The 10,842-nt window shown below is 45.2% G+C and overlaps 1 long non-coding RNA gene across 1 annotated transcript in view; it reads right to left on the bottom strand.

Moving 5' to 3' along the window:
- Window positions 1-1,553: 1,553 nt before the first annotated feature.
- The window catches only part of LOC102004598, an 11,642-nt gene continuing 2,353 nt past the window's right edge, over window positions 1,554-10,842 (bottom strand). The window contains exon 3 of the long non-coding RNA XR_260294.2: window positions 1,554-1,751. This is a non-coding gene — a long non-coding RNA (uncharacterized LOC102004598). The remainder of the gene's footprint in view (window positions 1,752-10,842) is intronic.

The following is a 10,842-nucleotide window of genomic DNA, read 5'->3' on the forward strand; positions in this document are numbered from 1 at the left end:
GCTGGGGGCCCACCCTCTGGGAGCCAGCATGTTCACACGACTTTATGGGAATATTTTTGAGCTCTTGTGTGTTCAAAACTGGGATGGAGGCATCAGGTGTCGTGGTGCACACTTGTAAGCCCAGCTGCTCAGGAGGCTGAGACTGGAGGATCACAAGTTTGAGGCCAGCCTGGGGAAGGAAGCCCTGTCTAAAAATAAGTTTTTTGTTTTTTGTTTTTTAAGGGGGGCTGGGAGTATAGCTTAGCGGTAGAGCACTTGTCCAGCATGCAGGAGGCCCTAGGTTTAATCCCAATTAACACACACACACACACACACACACACACACACACACAGTGTTGGAGCCTGTGTACTTGATCTTTTTTGCCTTTGTGCCCCAAAGTTTATTTATAACTTAATGCCAGTAACATTACTAGAATATATCTCGTAGTGCAAACATGGTATGTTTTTTCAAAAGTAAATTGAAAATTTTTTTTTTTCTTTTGTGGTGTTGGATATCAAACCTAGGGTCTCACACATGCTAGGCAAGCAGTCTACTGCAGAACTATACCCCCAGCTCAGAAGTCTTTTTCTTGTATCAGAAGTATCTTCCGGAATTATATCTTTAGCTAGCTATTGTATTTCATTGGAATTCCAAATGTAAGGAAAGAGGAATTTCTCCTGTAAAATGTATTTCTTATTTACAAAAAAGCAGGAACCACAGAGCAGTTCTGCAGCAAAGCAAGGAGGAAGCTTGTGGGTTGTGAGGTTTGTGAGACTCAGCTGTGTGACTCACGTGTCCGCCTTCCGAGTGGCCTCAAATCCTCTGCTCAGTAGAGTTGGATCCCTTAGTATTCAAATGTCAATTCTCGAGCACCCATCCTTCGTGCCGTGGGACACCCAGCACCTCAGCATCAGCAGGACCTCTCACAGGGCATTTGTATCTAGTAGGCATCATTTTCTCATTCACCCTGACTTTCTGCTTCCTCTTGTGCCACTGTCAATCTTACCTGGGTATCAGGACACGTGGCTTTTCTCTCTGCCTTGCCTCTGTCTAAACATGGAGTACATGCTCTTCACCTTGATGACCCCAGCATCTTGTACTGTAGTAGATCGTTAAAAACATATAGAGGGACAGATGATGACATTGCAAAAATTTTTAATTGTTAATTAAACATTCCCTGCAGCTGGGTATGGTGGCACATGCCTGTAATTTCAGCACTTCAGAGGCTGAGGCAAGAGGATCATTGTGAATTCGGGACCAGCCTGGGTTACAAAGTGAGCTCAAGGCCAGCCTGAACTGCATTGCGAGACCCTGTCTCAGAAAAACAAAAAACAAAATAAACAAACAAAAAATTCCCTGCAAGGCTGGACATGGTGGCGCATGCCTGTAATCCCAGCACTTGGGAGGCTGAGGCAGGAGGATTGTTGCGAGTTTGAGACCAGCCTGGGCTACAAAATGAGCTCAAGGCCAGCCTGAACAGCATGGTGAGACCCCGTCTCAAAAAGACAAAAAAAAAAAAAAAATTCCCTGCAGTAGGCTATTATTTGTTACTATGATGAAGTACAGGAGGCTAGGTGATTTTGTAAAGAAAAAGTTTTATTTGGCTTATAGTTTAGAGATACAAAGGCATGGTGCTGGCATCAATGGGCTCTGGGGAAAGCCTCACAGTGGATGGAACCACAGTGGTGGGAACTTCAGCGAGAGGGAGAGATCATCTGGCAGACAGGAAGTCAGAACAGGGAGGGGCCAGCACTGGCCTCCCAGGAGCCGCCTAAGAGGAAGAAAGAGAGAAAGAAATTACACATTTTATGGAATGCAATTATATTCCTAAGCAGGCTGTCCTCTTTGCTGATGTCTGTTCTCTAAAGGAGAAAGATGTATCCTTCCAGGGCTAGGAACTTGGGTTACTGTAGACCATGGAGATTACTTGTTAGAATAGCAAGGTTGTGGGTTCAGTCCCCACTACTGCAGAAAAAAAAAAAAAAAGAGGTCTTCTTCCAGAGATGAATTCTGTATTTTCCTTCAGAGGCAGATATAGCTGTACCCACTTTTCCTCCCCTTGTTGCATATGCTTACTGGTGTGTTACTCAGGTTGAATTCCTTTCTCCATCAGGTTATGCCCTCCAGGAGGGCTTATATTGTGTCACTTTGTTTTCTGCAGTGTACTTACCACCTGGCACGTACCAGACTCCCTATGTATTGAATGAATGAACAAAGGAATGAATGAACAAGCGGCTTACGGGAGACATCTGGGGCCAGGGACTCTGCAACCTCACCATGTAACAACTTTTCCTTTCGCCTGGGTTTCAGATAGAAACAACAGGCTGCCTCTTATCTCTCAAGGATGATACTCCCAGGCCTGCAAGTCCCTTTCCCAGAAGGTGACCTCCATTTACAGAGGCTGGGCCATCTGCAGCGTCAGCGTTTCCTGCTATGGGGGGTGGTGACTGGCGGGTGGCATGTCTATGCGGTTTGCTCCCTGTGCCCTTTGTGAGTGGAAGGATCTTTCTTCCACTGTGTTCTCGATGAGGTCAAAGCTATTGTTAGGTATTGCCCAGAACGAAGGCAGGAGAAAAAGTGGCCAGAGCGCCACCCTTCTCAGCAGTCATCGCCTGAGTCAGTCTGGCAGAGGCCAGAGCAGCACTTTCTGTGTCCACCCCAACCTTAGTTGGCCAAGCCAGCTTGAGGGTCCACAAGGGTTTGGAGCAGCACAGTCTCCACCTTAAGCTGGAGAGTGGGAGCAGAATGCCTGATATCTGGGCACTGCTTGGGGCTGACCCTGGAGGGGACATAAAAGGACGTTAAAACCACCTGTCCGGTCTCTGGTTTATGTGGTCCTGGATTGTCCTTGTGATGGAAGCAAGGTCAGCCCCTGCCAAGAGAGCCACCTTCCCAGATTCAGGGAGGCCCTCAGGTAGGTGGCCGACCACAAAAGGGATGAGCAGATAATTTCTGATGTCCATGAATGACGAGATACTAAATATAACAAAAGGAAAGATCCCAACCAGGATAAAGCCCAAAACATAAAATAGCTAGGATCAGGCATAATTAAAAATCCAGAGGGTCCATACCAAGAAGAAGAAAATCTAGTTCACCGACAAACTATTCTGAGTTGCTAAAACTAGAGAATGAAAGGATGGAATGAAAGGATGGGAACAGAATATGTACATGGGCTCACAATACCTTCTTGAGATTACTGATAAGTTCAAAATGGGGAAGTAGGAAATGTACAGGCAGACCTGTGGGAGGCAGCACCTTATCACGTGACGAGTGAGTATTCCCAGCACCCGGACAAACAGGCACTGCATGTTGCCCATTGATGCACAAGGGACATAGCATCACGTCTCAATGTCAAAAAATGCTACACTGGATCTGCTCAAGAGGAAACCTGAGGCAAACCCAAACAGAGGGGCATGTTATAGACTATCTGGTTCATACTGCAAACCCATTGAGGCAGTGAAAGGAGCTGCCTTAGCTTTTTTTTTTTTTTTTTTTTTGAGACAGGGTCTCAGTGTGTAGTTCAGGCTGGCCTTGAACTTGAGGTGATCCTCCTGTCTCAGCCTCTTGAATGCCGAGATTACAGGCACGTGCTGCCAGGCCTGGCTTTCTGCCTCAGATTAAAGGAGACTAAAGACTCAAGACAGTGTGTGATTGGGACAGTGACAGGACCTATACACCACAGATCTTCAGCGTCCATGGGTAGAATTCAGGGGACACAGCAAACTTGGATGGGTTAACTACTTGGATGGTTAACTTGGATGGGGGAACTACTGTCTTCTATTGCTTTATTGAAAGAAACAGTTAATGATTACTTGATTGATAAATATTGCATGCCTATATTTGTTTTCCTGAGAAACCACTTTGAAGATATCAATAAGTATTACAGCAAGCATTGTTAATTTCCTACCACTTTGTCTGTGACTCTGTATTGTTTGTGTTGTTCTTTTCCTATTTTGTAAATGGGTTAAAAAAATTGTATTTTCTTTTCCACTAATTGCTAACTGAAACTGCCATTCCTTCCCTCCCTCCCTCCCTTCTCCCTCTTTCTCTTCCTTCTTTTAAATGTTCACAGCTCTACGAGGGTTCACAACTGTGCCACACGATGAGCTACTGGAAAGGTAAATAAAAGGGTTTTTGGTGGTAGTGGGAGGTAGCGTCATCCCCCTCACCCCAGGGTGTCCCCTAGAAAACAGCATAGGGCAGGTGATTTCATCAGGAATTAGAGGAACCTCATCTCTGGACTTCCTACTGCCAGGTCATGGCCTTCTGTCCCTAGAACTCTACTCATGGTCCTTCGGGGTTACTCTGGAGTCTCTTGCAAAGAGAGTAAAGACTATAACGAGATCCTTTGTCTCCAAGAAGACAAGAGAAGGTTTCATTTGTCTGTCTTTGGCTTTACTGAATGAAATGTGTGAAATCCTGCCTGGACTTTATAGTCAATACTGTGAGATGTACTTGCATGCTTATAATCAGGCTGCATTCTCAACAATATGTCTCCTATCTCCTACCTGTATATTGGAGCATAGAGGTCTTTGTTTGTTGGAAGATTCTTTTTTTTAATGCCTTATTGGGGATTTAACCCAGGGCCTGGTGTTGCAAGCTTGCTATGTTTGAGCTACCCACCCCAACCCTAGCTCTTTTGAGACAGTCTCACTAAGTTGCCCAGGCTAGCCTTAAACTTGTGATCCTCCTGCCTCAGCCTCCCAGAGTTCTGTGACCACAGTTCTGTGCCACCACACCTGTCTTACTGCTTCATTCTTTTTTCCATTTATTTGTTTATTTGCTTGTTTTTGAGACAGGGTCTCACAATGTAGTTCAGGCTGGCCTTGAACTCATGATGTAGTTTAGGCTGGACTTGAACTCCCAGCAGTCCTCCTGCCTCAGACTCCTGAGTGCTGGGATTACAGGTATGTCTGCCACCATGCCCAGCTATTGCTTCACTCTTTCGTTGATTTTGTTTTTGTTTTTGTTTTGGTACCGGGAATCGAACTCATGACCTTGCGCTTGTCAGGCAGGCACTGTGCCACTGAACTATATCCCCAGCCCTTGCTTCACTCTTCTTTTTGGTACCAGGAATCAAACTCAGGCCCTCAGCTTGCCAGGCAGGCACTGTGCCAGTGAGCTACATCCTCGGGCTATTGCTTCACTCTTTTTTTTTTTTTTTTTGTACCAGGAATCAAACTCAGGACCTTCCACTTACCAGGCAGGCGCTTGTGCCGCTGAGGTATATGTCCAGCCCCCTACTGCTTCACTGTTGTTGTTTTTTTTTTTTTTTGGTTTTGGTTTTTCTCTGGTACCGGGAACCGAACTCATGACCTTGCGCTTGCCAGGCAGGCGCTTTGCCGCTGAGCTAAATCCCCAGCCCCCCCTACTGCTTTACTCTTAATGTGAACAAAGTTCACCAAAATCTGAAGAAAGTCTGCAATACCCATAAAAACTACATAGATAAGCAAGCAGCATTTTAAATAAAGGCTTCAGAAAAATATGCAGGTACAGAAGAAAATTTAAAGGAAAAAAAAAAAACCATATAGTAATGCAGGAAGATACTACATCCAGAAAGCCAAGACAGCAACCATAGGACAAGAATAAGTTCTCAGAAAACACAAAATACATTAAGCAGTAAGAGACTTGTAAAATAAAGTTAAGGAACCTAGGAAACAATGAGAAAGAAAGGTAAGATATACAAAACCGAGTTGGACAAAGGCTTTTGGGATTTGCCAGCTGGTCCTGGAAGTGGGAGGCACTTGGGCACTGTGGGAGAAGCAGGTTGCTTGGCCAGCATGGTGTCGCATGCCTATAATCCCAGTACCCCAGAGGCTGAGGCGGGAGGATTGCCACAGGTTTGAGGCCAGCCTGCCCTACACAGTGAGTTCCAGACCAGACTGAACTAGAAAGTGAGGTCCTGTCACACACACACACAAAAAGGTAGATTGCTACAGTCTTCCACCCTCCCACCTTTATGCACACTGGGCAGTGTGTCCTCATGAAGAGGTGGGAGTCTGTGTCCACTCCCCTCAAATCTCAGGCAACTTGGTGACTTGTTTAGTCCATAGCATATGGCTGAAGTCCTCTGCCATGCTGAGTACTCTGCCTTCTTGGAGAGCTGCAGGGGCATCATGAGAAAGGCATGGACCCACAGAGCGTGGGCTCACAGAGCGTGGGCCCACATGGAGCAGGGGTGACCTGTCCCAGCCGAGACCTTTCCAGCCCAGTTTCCAACGGCATTGGCCACAAACTGGGAAGGCCTCATGAGCCCAAACAAGACCAGGAGAGCTGCCTCGGGGAGCCGGGCCTGTCGCCAACCCGCAGGGCTGGAAAGGAACAGATGGCGGCTGGGTGAGACTGTTGCATTCGGGGGAGCTGAAGAACCAGCTGAAGAGACGCTGGCTCCCCTGCTGGTTCAGAGGGGGCTTTCCTGTACCTCCCAGTGTCGGGAGGATGAAAAGCCACATGTCCGGGTCCTCAGCAGCTACAGTTTTGAGTATGAAATAAGGCCTGATAATTAGCTATCCTGTGAGACAGTCCAGTAGAGAAGCATCTTCCTGCTGTCATTTCTGATGACAAGGACGCAGCGGTGCAAGGGTCCAGAGCCAGTCTCAGCGGCCAGATGCAGCATTCTGGCACCTTCTCTCCCGGGTCGGGACTGCATGGCACACAAGTGGCAGTGGTACTCCTGTTGGCCGACCAATGTTCTGATGACAGCTCTCCAACTCACTCTGGGCGCTGGCGTAGGCTCCCGCAGCCCTTCTCTCAATTATGTGACCAACTCATTGTGCACATTAACTTCCTTGCTGTGAAAACCTCACCATGTCAAGTGCTGGTGAGGAAGTGGGCCGGACTGGAGTGGCTGGAACTCCCCAGATGCTGCAGCTGGTGGGAGAGTCTTGTGCTGTAACCACTTCGGAAAACACACTGGAAGCTTCTGATAAGGCACACCATTAGCAGCAATTTACTCTTAATTATATATCCAAGAAAAATGAGGGTGTAACTCCACAGAAACTTACATATGAATGTTCAAAGCAGCTCTATTCCTATGAGCCCAAACCTGGAAATGTCCAAATGTTCCATTAAATATAGAATGATCCAGGTGTGGTGGCACTTGCCTATAATCACTGTGTAATCCAGGCTGACCTCAGACTCACAGCCATCCTCCTGCCTCAGCCTCCCTAGTGCTGTGATTACAGGTGTGCACCACCATGCCCGGCTGGGCTCAAACTTTCTATCTTTTGCCTCAGCGTCCCAGCATGCTAGGGTTACAGGTGGGTGCTACCATGCCCAGCTGAAAGAAAACACATCTCTGATGCCTGCAGCAATGTAGGTGAACATAAAAAACATTATATTGAGTGGAAGATGCCAGACACAAAACCATACACACTTTATGCTTCTCTTTATACTAAATTCAATAACAGGATAAGCTAAATTATAGCAAAGAATGAGAGGGCAGGGGCTGGGAATTTAGCTCAGCAGCACAGCGCCTGCCTGGCAAGCGCAAGGTTGTGAGTTGGATTCCTGCTACCGGAAAAAAAAAATAAATTCAACACCTTTCCAAAAAAAAAAAAAAAAAAGTTAAAAAAATCTTTAGGAGCTGGGGATTTAGCTCAGCTGCACAGCGCTTGCCTGGCAAGCCAGAGGTCGTGGGTTTGATTCCTGGTACTGGAAAAAAACAAACAAACAAAAAGAATGAGAGGGCAGTAGAGATGGATACAGGACTATGAGGGAACTTTCTGAGGAAATGGAAATACTCCTGATTTTTATCTGGGTGCTGGTTCAACAGGTATTTAATTGGATAAAAGTTAGTCATACAATTAAGATGTTACTTCACTAAAGGTATATCATGCATCAAGAAACTACATCTTTTCATGCATGAAATTTCAGAAGTGACTTGTTTCAGCACTGAACCCCTGACAAGTGGGGAGGGACCCTAGAAAGTGACAGCAAGGAGGACTTGGATCAAGTAGTCACTGCAGGGTGGCCAGAAGCTTCGACCCTGGAGGGCTGTGGCCTGGTACAAGTTCCCTGCGCTATGCTTCTAGCAACTCTTGACATCTGACTTCAAAGACATACCCTGGCGGTGGGCCCATGCCCTTGCTGTCCCTGTAAATCTCTGCTGATCGTCTGTTGCCAAGCGGCCTATCAGTGGTTCTCAAGGAAGGGCAAAGTGGCGGCTGCTGAGTGGCAGGCTACCAGCAATGTAATGTCCCAAAGCCAGAGGAGTCCATGCTGGCCCTAAAGGCCAGAGAAGAAAAGTTGCCCACTGCAGTGGCATCTGACTCAGGAGCCAAGGTGAGTGAAGCCAGCTCCTTCCCCTGAGACCCTGAGGGGAGAGGAAGGCACCTTCCAGATCCGTTATTGCCCAGATCTTGGCCTGAATCATTTGGCACAGCTGGTCAAGGAATGGGTGAACCCAGGAGAGGACTCAGAGTCTGCGTACTGTAGAAAAAGATAACACTAGAAGATACCAGAGAGCCACCACCAGCTGTACAAAAGCATATAAATATATACACATGCCCATAGCGTATATAGTAAATAAACTGACAGAATAAAAAGTTTAAGAATAGCCATTTAAGGGGCTGGAGATATAGCTCAGTGACATAAGTGCCCGCCTGGCAAGAGCAAGGTCCTGAGTTCAGTTCCCAGTACCAAAAAAAAAAAAAAAAAAAAGGCAAAGAATAACCATTTAATTGTAAAAAATGCAATTTGTTAGATACATGTACCAACTCTCCATGACGAATGCAATCTTTGTGTACTACAAATAGGTACTAATAAAAATAAAAAATAATTGTAAAATAATTATTCAAAACGCAGTCGTAACAGCTATTCTTTTTTCAGTTGGGGACAATTCCTGGAAGGACTCAGCCATGAGACCATGACTCTCTTTGAGGCCCTCTGGCTCTATCTTCGGCTCTGACCTCTGCTCTCTGGGGGAAATGTGAGCTGGTGGCTGCTGAGTCATCACATATGGGTCCCAGGCCAACCTGCAGCACCAGCCCGACACCTGGGCATGCGTGCCTGGGATGAGCTTTAATACCTTGGGAGGGAAGCTTCCACTAGTAAGTGCACAGTGATCAATGAATTGCACCCATGAAATAGGGCAGGATTCAATAAACAATAAAGAGTCAAAAGATTGAGTGTTGCAGGGCTGGGGATATAGCTCAGTGGCACAATGCCTGCCTGGCCAGTGCCAGGTCATGAGTTCGATTCCCGGTACATTAAAAAAAAAAAAGATTGAGTGTTGTTCAGGGAAATGTGAGCTGGTGGTGTATCCCACTGAGCTATATCCCCAGCCCTGCAACACTCTATCTATCATGAGTGAGTGTGGGTTCTATCCCTAGTACTAGAAAAAAAAAACCACAAAGATTTGTTTTATTTTAGAATTTTGAAATAATTTCATACTTATAACACAATTGCAAAAATAATACATATGTGTCTTACATAACTGTGGTACAATAACTAAAATCAGAATACTTGACACTGGTATCATTAACTAATCGAAAAACCTTATTTGTCCCACTAACATCCTTTTTGTTTCAGGATCTTATACTACATTTAGTTGTCATGACACTTTGGTCTCCTTGATTCTACCACAGTCCTCCAATGTTTTTGTTGTTGTTGTTTTGTTTTTTTGTTTTTTCTTCCAGTACCAGGAATGGAACTTACGACCTTGCGCTTGCCAGGCAGGCGCTGTGCCGCTGAGCTAAATCCCCAGCCCCTTGTTGTTGTTGTTTTTGAAACAGGGTTTTGCTCTGTAGTTCAGGCTGGCCTTGGGCTAACTATGTAGTCCAAGCTGGCCTTGAACTTTTGGCGATCCTTCTACCTTGGCCTCTCAAGTGCTGGGACTGCAGGCATAGGCCACCATGCCTGGCTTCCCATCTTTCCTTGTCATTGAGGACTTTGGCATTTTTGAAGAGTTATTCTGTAAAGCAGTGCTGACCAATTCTAGAACTTTCTAGAATGACTGAAGTGCTGTCCAATTCCAATATAACAGCCATTAGCCAGATGAATTTAACATTAGAAATGTGGCTAATGAAGCTCAGGAACTGGCTCTTAATCACCAATAGAGTAAAAAGAAAACCCACAAATTGGGAAAAAAATTTAGCCATCAGTCCCTCAGATAAAGGACATCTATCTAGAACATAAAATGAATTAAAAAGAAATCAGGCCCCCAAAATTCAAAAACCCAATAAAAAAATGGGCTTCTGAGGTGACACACTTCTCAGATGAAGAAAGACAAATGGCAAATAAATGCAGTACATGAAAAAATGTTCAACATCATTAGTCATTCAAGAAATGCAAATTAAAACAACACTGAGATGCCATCTCACCCCAGAAAGAATGGCTGTCATCAAGAAATGAACCAATAACAAATGCTGAAAGGGCTGTGGGGAAAAAGGAACCCTTCTCCACTGTTGGTGGGAATGTAGAGTTTGTACGACCACTGTGGAAAGCAGTTTGGAGATTCCTCAAGAAACTAGGATTAAAGGTCCCATTCAACCCAGCTATTCCCCTTCTGCATATTTTTCTGGAAGACCTGAATACATCATACCACAGTGATATATGTCCACCCAAGTTTATAGCAGCACAATTTGTCATAGCTAAAAAATAAGAAAAAAAAATTGTCATAGCTAAATCTTGGAAACAACCCAAATGGCCATCAACTGAGGAATGGATAAAAAAAGTGGTATTTTTATACAATGGAATATTACTCAGCTATAATGAAAGATAAACTTTTATAGGTAAATAGATGTAACTAGAGACCATACTTGTAAGTGAAATAATCAGACCTGCATATGTAAACATTGATTGTATTGTCTCCCTAGTGTAAGAACCTGAAAGGGTAAATAAAACTGAAAGGTACAATAGAT

Source organism: Chinchilla lanigera, unplaced genomic scaffold (assembly GCF_000276665.1).
Source record: "Chinchilla lanigera isolate Chin_1 unplaced genomic scaffold, ChiLan1.0 scaffold00014, whole genome shotgun sequence".
Classification (NCBI taxonomy): Eukaryota; Metazoa; Chordata; class Mammalia; order Rodentia; family Chinchillidae; genus Chinchilla; species Chinchilla lanigera.